The sequence below is a fragment of the Coregonus clupeaformis genome, unplaced genomic scaffold (assembly GCF_020615455.1).
Source record: "Coregonus clupeaformis isolate EN_2021a unplaced genomic scaffold, ASM2061545v1 scaf0866, whole genome shotgun sequence".
Taxonomy (NCBI): domain Eukaryota; kingdom Metazoa; phylum Chordata; class Actinopteri; order Salmoniformes; family Salmonidae; genus Coregonus; species Coregonus clupeaformis.
This window is the reverse complement of record NW_025534320.1, coordinates 198,912-210,080: the sequence shown is the minus strand read 5'-3', so window position 1 is coordinate 210,080 and position 11,169 is coordinate 198,912. Positions and strand designations below refer to the sequence as shown.

The 11,169-nt window shown below is 45.7% G+C and overlaps 1 pseudogene; it reads right to left on the bottom strand.

Moving 5' to 3' along the window:
* Positions 1–484: 484 nt before the first annotated feature.
* Positions 485–9,870, bottom strand: LOC123485812 (annotated as a pseudogene).
* Positions 9,871–11,169: the final 1,299 nt, after the last annotated feature.

Sequence of the window (11,169 nt, the reverse complement as noted above, 5' to 3'; positions counted from 1 at the left end):
TTCAGGACATTCAAACTGCTTCTCTTTTTTCCATTTCATGAAATGATATGGAAATACCTCATATTTTCCTTCCTTTCTTAGTTTGATTCCATTTAGCATTTTGCCAAAATCTTTATTATTCATTCATCCTGTACATTCCGCACATTTTCTTAATAAATCTGTTGTTTATAAAGTATCTACTGTTCTCCATGAATGCATTGCCTTGTCATTTAAAAGTACTAAATTGCCTTCAGATAGAATTATGTGATAAGTTGTATTTATCCCTTGTTGCTAAATGATAGTTTCTTAATGACTCAGAACAAACAAGTGGTGCCCGATTAATTAATTCACAAAGACAATCCTTTACACCTGGGGAAGTGCAAGGGGAAGGGGGAATGGTAAATGGTATGGTAATGTGAACTGTGCTGCCATGAGACTTAGCACCAGTACCTGTGGTCTCTTCTGGTGAGTGACAGACCACCTCCCCCCACCACCACCACCGCACTCAGGCCCTCCAGCCATGCTTCAGAGGGGCCGCATCACACCTGCACTCCCATGGGTTCTGCTTGCAGGTCCACCTGGGAGGAGATAATGACAAAAGGAATGTGATTGGTGCCGACAAAATGATACATATCTGGACTTGTCCAGTTAGATGCTCTAGGATCCCCTTTACAGACAGACTGACACACACATCTGTGCCCATACACTTAACACTTTACACACAAACACCTATACCCATACACACACGCCCCACAACACACACCCTGTCTGCACACACACGTAACCCCCTACAAACACCCTTCCCCATCCCTTCCTCCCCCATACCTGCACCAGTCCAGTGAGGTGCTCTAACACCCCCTCTACAGGCAGGCTGAGGAAGTGGTTGTTGCGGAGGTTGAGGCGGGAGAGGGAGATGCCCTGGAACACTCCAACAGGAAGTGACCTCAGCAGGTTAGCGTTGAGGAAGAGCAGCTGGAGAGACGGCATGGGGCTGAACACTCCCGCCTCCACCACACTGATCTCATTGTACTCAAAGTACAGGTACCTACAGGGAGACATGATCATATAGAAGCCAGGAGCGTGTGTGTGTTTGTTTGTGTGTGTGTGTGTGCATGTGTGTGCTGTCAGTCCTACCTGAGGTTAAGAAGACCCAGGAACATGTGTGGGCTAAGCCTCTGCAGGTTGTTGTCGTTCAGGTAGAGACTCCTCAGGGTCGGCCAGGCTGGAGAGCGCTCCCTCCTGGAGAACCAGACAGAGAGAAAGAGAGAGAGAAAGGAGAGAGAGTGACAAAGAGAGAGAGAGAGAGGGGGGAGAGAGAGAGAGAGCGTGACAGACAGAGAGGGAGAGAGAGAGCGAGCGAAAGAGAGAGAGAGAAACAGAGAGGGAGCAAAAGAGAAGGTAAATACAGGGGCGTCTTGCCCATTGCGCTACAGGGCCCCTCAATTTTATCCATGTGTACGCTGTAATCTAGGTTATAGGCCTATTGTTTATTTTTTACGCATAATTAAATCATAGATATCAAACGTGGCCATTAGTGCTCCCCGTGTATGAAGCCTCTGGCAAAACATAATCTGAACCCTAGGAGATCCTCTGGCTAAAGATAACCTGAATAAAGGAGATCCTCTGGCTAAAGACAACCTGAATAAAGGAGCTCCTCTCAACACAACCTGAATAAAGGAGATCCCGACAAAAGGATCCACTGGCTACAACCTGAATACAGGAGATCCTCTGGCTAATGACAACCCTGAATACAGGAGATCCTCTGGCTAATGACAACCTGAATACAGGAGATCCTCGGCTAACGCAACCTGAATAAAGGCGATCCTCTGGCACTGAATAATAACAACCCTGAATAAAGGAGATCCTCTGGCTAACAACAACCTGAATAAAGGAGATCCTTCCTCTGGCTAACAACAACCTGAATAAAGGAGATCCGGTTGTTTCCCAGGTGAAGTAGATCCAGACTGGAAAAATTCCAGAAATCTGACTTATAGATCCACTGGATGAGGTTGCCGCTGAGGTACAGCTTCCGTCCGTTGAGGGGGGCGTGGCGTGAGCTGGGACACAGTTATGGAAGCCCCTCTCCTTACAGTTGACTGTCAACCCTAGGTCTGGAACAATTATAGTGAATCAACTTTATTTGTACAGCTCTTTTCATACAACATTTCAGCCCAAAGTGTTTTGCATTGAGCACATATGCAAAGGTAGTCTCAGCAGTATGACATCATCAGACACAGCGGGCGACTTCCTGTTTACAGACAACAACATCATTCAGATTTGTCACTGCTGGTGCGTAGTGCCATGATTGTCCCTGTAGTTTGTGTCCCTTGTGGCATGGCCACATTGTGAAGAGCCCAATAGTAGCAGTCTTGGCCTATTCACATTTTGTTGTTGTTTATATCTATGAGCAGGAAGTCACCCCGCTGTGTGTGATGATGTCACACTGCTGAGCCAAAGAGGTACCATCCAAACTGTACCTGAGATGTGGAGGTTACAGGTGCACCCCAGGGACAGATGATGGGGATGGGGGGCGAGTCTGGTACCCCGCGATGGGAGGGGGCTGGTTGAGGAGAAGGCTAGCGCTGGGTGGGGTCGTCCTGGAGGGCCGGGGACGCTTGGTGGCCGAGGGGACCTGTCTCTCTCCCTCCGCTCCGCTGATGATGAAGACGTTGGACGAAGATGAGGTATGTGTGTTCTGATGGTGAACCATGGAGGATGGCTTGGTGGGTCTGGGCATCCCAGGGTTGGGGTTCGCTTTGGGGTTGGAGGGCGGATGCTGAGGAGGCTGTACCCCTCCTTGCTTCTCCCTCTCTCCCTCCTTCTCCTTCTCCTTTTCCCCATCTCCCTCCACCTCTCCAGCACACAGCTCTTTGCGTGGTATCTCCCTCAGGTCTTTCCCCGTGCAGGTGGAAGGGGTATTCGCAGGTGATGTCCCCCACCACCGCAGTGTAGGGGATGTGTCCCAGCCAGGTCTGCAGCTGGACAGCCTCCACAGCCACAGATCCAGGGGTTCTCCTCCAGCTGGAGCTCCATCAGGCTGCGGCCCACGTACTCCAGGGTCCCGGCGTAGGCCAGGCTCTTCAGACGGTTCCCCCGCAGGTCCAGGTGGGTCAGAGACACAGATCTGGGGGTGGAAGGGATCATTAGGGCTGGGGTCAATTCCATTTCAATTCAGGGAATGAAACTGAAATTCCAATTTCCACACATTGCGAAAAATTGGAATTGGAATTGGTGATCATGTTGAAGAATAAGGAATGTTATAAATGTGATTGAAAACAACTTTTTCAGACAGTTACAGTGGGGAGAACAAGATTATTGACACACTGCCGATTTTGCCGGTTTTCCTACTTACAAAGCATGTAGAGGTCTGTCATTTTTATCATAGGTACACTTCAACTGTGAGAGATGGAATCTAAAACTAAAAAATCCAGAAAATCACATTGTATGATTTTTTAAGTAATTAATTTGCATTTTATTGCATGACATAAGTATTTGATCACCTACCAACCAGTAAGAATTCCAGCTCTCACAGACCTGTTAGTTTTTCTTTAAGAAGCCATCCTGTTCTCCACTCATTACCTGTATTAACTGCACCTGTTTGAACTCTTACTATATAAAAGACACCTGTCCACACACTCAATCAAACAGACTCCAACCTCTCCACAATGGCCAAGACCAGAGAGCTGTGTAAGGACATCAGGGATAAAATTGTAGACCTGCACAAGGCTGGGATGGGCTACAGGACAATAGGCAAGCAGCTTGGTGAGAAGGCAACAACTGTTGGCGCAATTATTAGAAAATGGAAGAAGTTCAAGATGACGGTCAATCACCCTCAGTCTGGGGCTCCATGCAAGATCTCACCTCGAGGGGCATCAATGATCATGAGGAAGGTGAGGGATCAGCCCAGAACTACACGGCAGGACCTGGTCAATGACCTGAAGAGAGCTGGAACCACAGTCTCAAAGAAAACCATTAGTAACACACTACGCCGCCATGGATTAAAATCCTGCAGTGCAAAGGTCCCCCTGCTCAAGCCAGCGCATGTCCAGGCCCGTCTGAAGTTTGCCAATGACCATCTGGATGATCCAGAGGAGGAATGGGAGAAGATCATGTGGTCTGATGAGACAAAAATATAGCTTTTTGGTCTAAACTCCACTCGCCGTGTTTGGAGGAAGAAGAAGGATGAGTACAACCCCAAGAACACCATCCCAATTGTGAAGCATGGAGGTGGAAACATCATTCTTTGGGGATGCTTTTCTGCAAAGGGGACAGGACGACTGCACCGTATTGAGGGGAGGATGGATGGGCCATGTATCGCGAGATCTTGGCCAACAACCTCCTTCCCTCAGTAAGAGCATTTGAAGATGGGTCGTGGCTGGGTCTTCCAGCATGACAACGACCAGAAACACACAGCCAGGGCAACTAAGGAGTGGCTCCGTAAGAAGCATCTCAAGGTCCTGGAGTGGCCTAGCAAGTCTCCAGACCTGAATCCAATAGAAAATCTTTGGAGGGAGCTGAAAGTCCGTATTGCTCAGCGACAGCCCCCGAAACCTGAAGGATCTGGAGAAGGAGTCTGTATGGAGGAGTGGGCCAAAATCCCTGCTGCAGTGTGTGCAAACCTGGTCAAGACCTACAGGAAACGCATGATCTCTGTAATTGCAAACAAAGATTTCTGTACCAAATATTAAGTTCTGCTTTTCTGATGTATCAAATACTTATGTCATGCAATAAAATGCAAATTAATTACTTAAAATCATACAATGTGATGTTCTGGATTTTTGTTTTAGATTCCATCTCTCACAGTTGAAGTGTACCTATGATAAAAATTACAGACCTCTACATGCTTTGTAAGTAGGAAAACCGCAAAATCGGCAGTGTATCAAATACTTGTTCCCCCACTGTACCTGGTCAGAGTGAGAAACAGACCCATCATGTGGACATGGTAAGGCACGTGTAACACAGTGAAGGGTTAATAAGCAGGTAGATACCTGAAGAGGTGAGGAGGTAGAGCAGGGATCAGGTTGTCGTTGAGGATGAGAACGCGTAGTTTATGCAGGTAGCGTAGCGCCCGCTGTCGATGCGTTTGATGACATTGTGGTCAGCCTGTAGGTAGAGGGGGATAGAGGTAAAGTCAAATGACATTATGACACAAACAGGAACTCATCCGGCTCAGGAGATCACACATAACTTATTATCGTTGTCACAGTAAGTATGGATGATGACTGATCACAGTGATTATTGATGAGGATTGATCAAGTGTTTATTGATGGTTCTGATGGGTAGTAATGATGGCAGGCCTACCTGCAGGTACTCCAGTGCCTCCAGGCCAGAGAAGGTGTCGTTGCGGAACACCTCCAGTTTGTTCTCGTGAGGTAAGGCGTCTCAGTGTCTCCAGACCATGAAACGCCCGGCGGTTTCTGCAGCCTTGCTGTAGGTTTTCGCCACGGCATTGCTTTGGTGCAGGAAGCGTTCTATAGAGACGCCTCAAGGAGTTCCTCTGCAGGTTGAGCTTGAAGGGGCGGAGCCAGGACTGGGACACCTGATTGATTGATTGGTTGGTGGACATTATTTTATCATATACAAATGCAGTACAGTGCAGAACAGGGCTTTATTAATATACTACTGCAGTATGTATATTATAATATGAAGTACATTAGATTAAGGTAATCACCTGGCTGGCGTTAGTGAAGCCCCCGCCCATCACAGTGCACGTGCAACACGCCCTCTTTGACCTCGCACGTGCACGGCTCGAAGCACGGTTCGTCCACCCTCCTCCTCCGGAGCTGTCCACCATAGGGGTGTGTGTGGAGGTGGGCGTCAGGGTGTGAGTGTGTGTGTGTTCGGGGTCACACACCCCAGGACCACCACAGACAGCAGGGAGAGCCACAGCATCCTGCTCCTCTGCCTTCAGCCCAGCCCAGGGCAGCTGCACACCCACCCTCACCGCACTGCATACAGAAACACACACACACACATGGCTACTGTTAAATGGAATTCTACCAAACCCACCAGAGTGATGTTAATGCATGTCCCTTTGTTTAAGAACTACTGGCACCATCGCGGTTAACGTTACTGTACCTAGTACTCTGGTTTCACATCCTGGAACCACCACTTGGACAGGTACCAGAATTAACTGGTCTTCACATGAGTGAAAATATAGTTTTATATAGTTTTATTATATAGATATATGAGTTATAGTGCTATATATATTATTATAAACTGGGTGGTTCGGAGCCCCTGAATGCTGATTGGCCGTGGTATATGGGACCGTATACCACGGGTATGACAAAACATTTATTTTTACTGCTCGAATTATATTTGTACCCAGTTTATAATAGCAATAAGGGCACCCGTCGCGTTGCATCATGCTTAAGAACAGCCCTTAGCCGTGGTATATTGGCCCTATACCACACCCTTAATTATGATATAGTTATAGTTTATAGTATATATAGTTATATATAGGCGTATAGCAGCGGTTCAGGGTACCTAACGCTCCAGGTTCCATACCAGACAATGACTTCAGAAAACACCCATTACATTCATCAACAAGGAACCTTCAACAGCAATCCAAATCCATTATAATAAATTAGGTTGATTACCATGATAATACAGCAAATAGCATGAGAGGGGGATCTGAAGACCTCTTCGGGGACATAAGAGGCTGCTTTAAAATCATAATGACAGTCAGAGCGATGCTGATGAAGATAATCAAATAATATATTAGAAACACGGGCCGGATGGATGAGAGGAGAAGACTGCACTAGAAAACAAGAGCTGCAATTTAATTCTACGCTGTCACCAGGAAAATAACATCTAAATCAGGAGTCTCTCTTTGCCTGCCTCATGTAACTTGGAGGCCACCATGCAGAAGGTAATGGGCTACTAATAAAAAATCAATAACAATCAGAAGCGTACTAGCTAGTTCAGTAGTAACCTCGTCCCCAGGCTCAATTGCTCCTGCATATAGACAGACAGAGAGCCGGCCCCAGGCTCAATTGCTCCTGCATATAGACAGGCAAAGAGAGCCGGCTGGCTGGTGGACGAGATTAGTTTAGAAGCAGCTAGCACACATAAAGCGCCATGATAATGAAGGTTTAAAAAAAGAATGACAAGGTAATAATATTGATAATGCAATGATGGATAAGAGCGTTTGCTAAATGACTAAAATGTAAATGTAATAACAATAACAGCAATTACAACAATGATAGAGTAACAATAAGGATAATGTAATAAAGGGCGAGTGATAATGTAACAATAATGATCATGTCATAAAGGGTAATGATAATGTAACAATAAGGATAATGTCATAAAAGGTGATGATAAGGTTGACGTGAATCAGTGTGGGAATATACTGCAGTACGATAAACAGACAACCTGAGATGAGATGTCAGAGAGGTGATTATGACAGAGGGATGAGAGGAAGAGGATGAGGGGAGAGAAGAGGAGAAGGGGAGTGGAAAAGAGAGGGGGCGAGGAGAGGATGATAGATATGAGAAGAAGAGTGAGAGCAGGGAAAGAAGAGGAGAGAAGATTGGAGGAAGGGGAAATGAGCAGAGGAAGAGAGGGAGCAGAAGAGAGAGAAAAAGAAGAGGAGAAAATAAGAGAGAGGACTGAGGGTCTTCTGAGAAGAGGAGGAGAGGAGAGGAGGAGCAGAATGTTATGCTGAAGTGAGAGGATTGATTGCGTAACCATGAGAAACCGTGAGTCAGTCAGTCAAGGCTATCGTGTCTCTCTTTCTCTCTCGCTATCTCACTCTCTCTCTCTCTCATACACACGCACACAACACACACACACACACACACACACACACACACACAGGATAGCTCCAAGTGAAATGGCTCAAATCTATTGATATTGATTGTATCAAAGCCTTCCTTCTCCCTGCACACAGTGTTCCCTGGCTGGAGAGAAAGAGAGAGAGAGAGAGAGAGAGAGAGAGAGAGAGAGAGAGAGAGAGAGAGAGAGAGAGAGAGAGGGGGTTTGTAGATTCAGTGGATAGATACATGCAAGTTTGTATTGGGTGGATAAATACCTGCAGGTTTGTGGACTCTAGTATCCTTTTCACACTATAATTCTGACATTAAACATATTGTGCTGGATCGACAATTAAATAGCCACTATTGAAGTATTGCAATTTGGTCCTCGTTGGGGAATGACTGTCTGACCTACAAGACAACACTGTTTACCTGCTCTAGCCACTTGATTGGCTAATAACTCAGCCCCTCTCTCTCTCCTGTCTCCTGCTCTCATTTTTCATCTCTCTCTCTCACAGAAATCTATTCATCCATCCATCCACTCATCTATCCATTCATCTATGCATCCAGAACAGGTGTGGTTAGACCTACTTTGTTTTTCGTTCGTGACCTTCCTTCCTTGTTTCCTTCCTTCCCCTGTTCTCCATCCCAAGGCCCTGACCCTGGCGCAAACCAACCAGCAATGATCGCGGCAGCTGCTTATTACAACACATATTCATGTCACATAATCCAGCGTCTACCTTCGCTCACGAGCCCACTGTCCAACCAGGGCCGATACAGAGCTTCCCTGCCTGGCGCAACCCGGCCCTCTTCCCTAGAAACACAACGCACCATCCAAAACCAAGACTATGGAAATAGCTACATCCATCCAATAATGTCAATTAGTAACATTACTGGGCACAATTGTAATTATATAATTAGTGCGTGTCCAAATAGTCATTAATATAACCTATTAAGGCACTAAATCGCTGGCACTAAAGCAAACCATTTATATTCGCCTTTGTCTTCCTCCCACTTCCCCTCCCACTAGCGCTAAGAACCATACAGCGGCAGTGGAACTGCAGAGACACGGTCTTTACTCACTCAGGTCCCGCGAAGAAATCAACGAACAGCCGATGGGAGACTTTATGCCGTTGGCTGTCGACATGCCTGTTTGCTTTTCAGCTGCACTCTTCCTTCCCTCTCTCCTTTCCTCTCCAGGAGCGGTTGAGGCGGATGGGGGAGCAGAGGGAACGTGACAGGACTGCAATGTGGATGAGAGAGAGAGAGAGAGAGAGAGAGAGAGAGAGAGAGAGAGAGAGAGAGAGAGAGAGAGAGAAAGAAAAAAAAAAAAAAAAAAAAAAAAAAAAAAAAAAAAAAAAAGAGAGAGAGAGAGAGAGAGAGAGAGAGAGAGAGAGAGAGAGACAGAGAGAGAGAGAGAGAGAGAGAGAGAGAGAGAGAGAGAGAGAGAACGCACGGCTTTAACGGCTTTAGAATGCAGGTCTGTCCCCTCTCCAGCGTTCAACAGTGCTGCCCGCGGGAACTCAGCTGCGGCGCGGGACTGCCACCTAACACGCACATGATGCTGCGCGGATTATATTAAGGAGGATGACTTGTCTCTCCATCTTTGATAACCGGGTAGCCTAATTAAAGTAAAGAAAATGAAGTAGCCTAAAGGACAAGAAAATAAAGGAGGAATGAGTGGAGTGGGTAACTGGGGAAGTATTCGAAGAAGAAGCTGGGCAATAGGTTAGGTTACTCCGCTAAGAAATAGTTCAGTACTAGAGCGGTGGATCCTGCATGCAATGTACATGTAATCGGTATCCATTGGGCTATTTGTAAATAAGGGTTTAAACGTCAAAGTAGGGTAGGTCTGTAAAAGTGACAAAATATTATTCGTTTTGAATTATTCCTCAATCGACGGCTGTTGACAGATGACGCTACGCATACATTAGGCTACCTAACCTGTAGGCCATGTGTATCTTCACATGCACAGATGAAAAGCACCCTACCCAGGCATTCAGCTTTACCGACAATAATTCATCATCTCATTACTTTATTCATCTCTGCTCATGCCCTTAAGCACCAACAACAGATTTCTAGAGAACCGGTGTTTAGTTACCATGGCGACCCGCGCCAGCCGGTATCCTTGCAGCATCCTTGCACACCTCGGTAGACTGACTTATCTTCTGCTGTTCTACTGTACTGTATACACATAATCTAGTAGACCGGTTGTACACACAAACACACACAAGTTAATAATAAAAAGTGGAATCGGGCTAGAACAGTAATGTGCAGGAATGCATGGAGAAAGACTGGCCATAGTAGCCAACATAGATCAATGCTACCCATGGTAGGGCAAGGCCTGAGTGCACTCTTCCCTCCCAGATGCTGATGAGCTATCCCCAGGAGGAGAGCCACCACCCTGCACTGTAAAGGGGTTGCCATTAATTTAACAGTAACTTCAAAGCAGCTCATTGGCAAGTAAGTTACCTTATTTCATATAGCAGTACACCTACTGTAATCTAAATACAGAATCAAAGCAAGAACTGTGTAATGACACAGTACAATACTGTAGAATTTACTATACAGTAATAAAGTAAATGCTACTGTAATCGTAATGAATGAGTGAATTAATGAAATTCATTGAGGGAGATGGGGTTTCTAATTCACAGTATTCTATTGTAATTACATATAATTGGTGCAAGCAGGTTATAGCACGTCAATGAATATATGCTGTTTTTTATTACTTACGCTTCTGGAGGCCTTATTAACAAGGCTTCCAAAGTGGCAGTGACTAAAAGGCCAAACAGACCAACAGGACATGGCAGAATGCTCAACCATTAATGGTTTAATAAGAGCTGCTGCCACTCCAATTTGCTCCCTATACATTTTAAATTGATGAAGACCTTGGGTGCAACAAACATAGCCTCTGACAAGGCACGCCTAAAATATGTTAATGAGCCAGAACAAAAATACCATGCACCCACTAGTGGTCCCCCCAAAAATTTGTGCTCCGAAAATATGGTATGGTGCTGTATTCTGTGGAATGGAATTACACAACCATTTGAAATACAGCAATTCTTTCCCTGGCCACAACATTTCCCACTATGAACCATAATTTCACAGTATGCTGCAGTAAAAATGTATTTTACTGTTGATAATGTCCAAAATTACTGTATAAATTACAGTTTTCTTTTACAGTGTGGGTCTAACAGCACATCACAACATGTACATGCAGACCTGGCCTACATACCATTACAACCATTTCCAGTTCAATTTCACATTGATCTCAGCTTACATTAATGTGAATTACCTACGGGTAATGGAGTAGTACTCACATCTCTCTTTCTCTCTCTTTCTCTCTCTCTCGCTCTTTCTCTATGTCTCTCTCTCAATCTCCTGACAGAGATTTAAAAAAGGGGACTCTTTCCTCGTAGATGTTTATCAGAGAGAG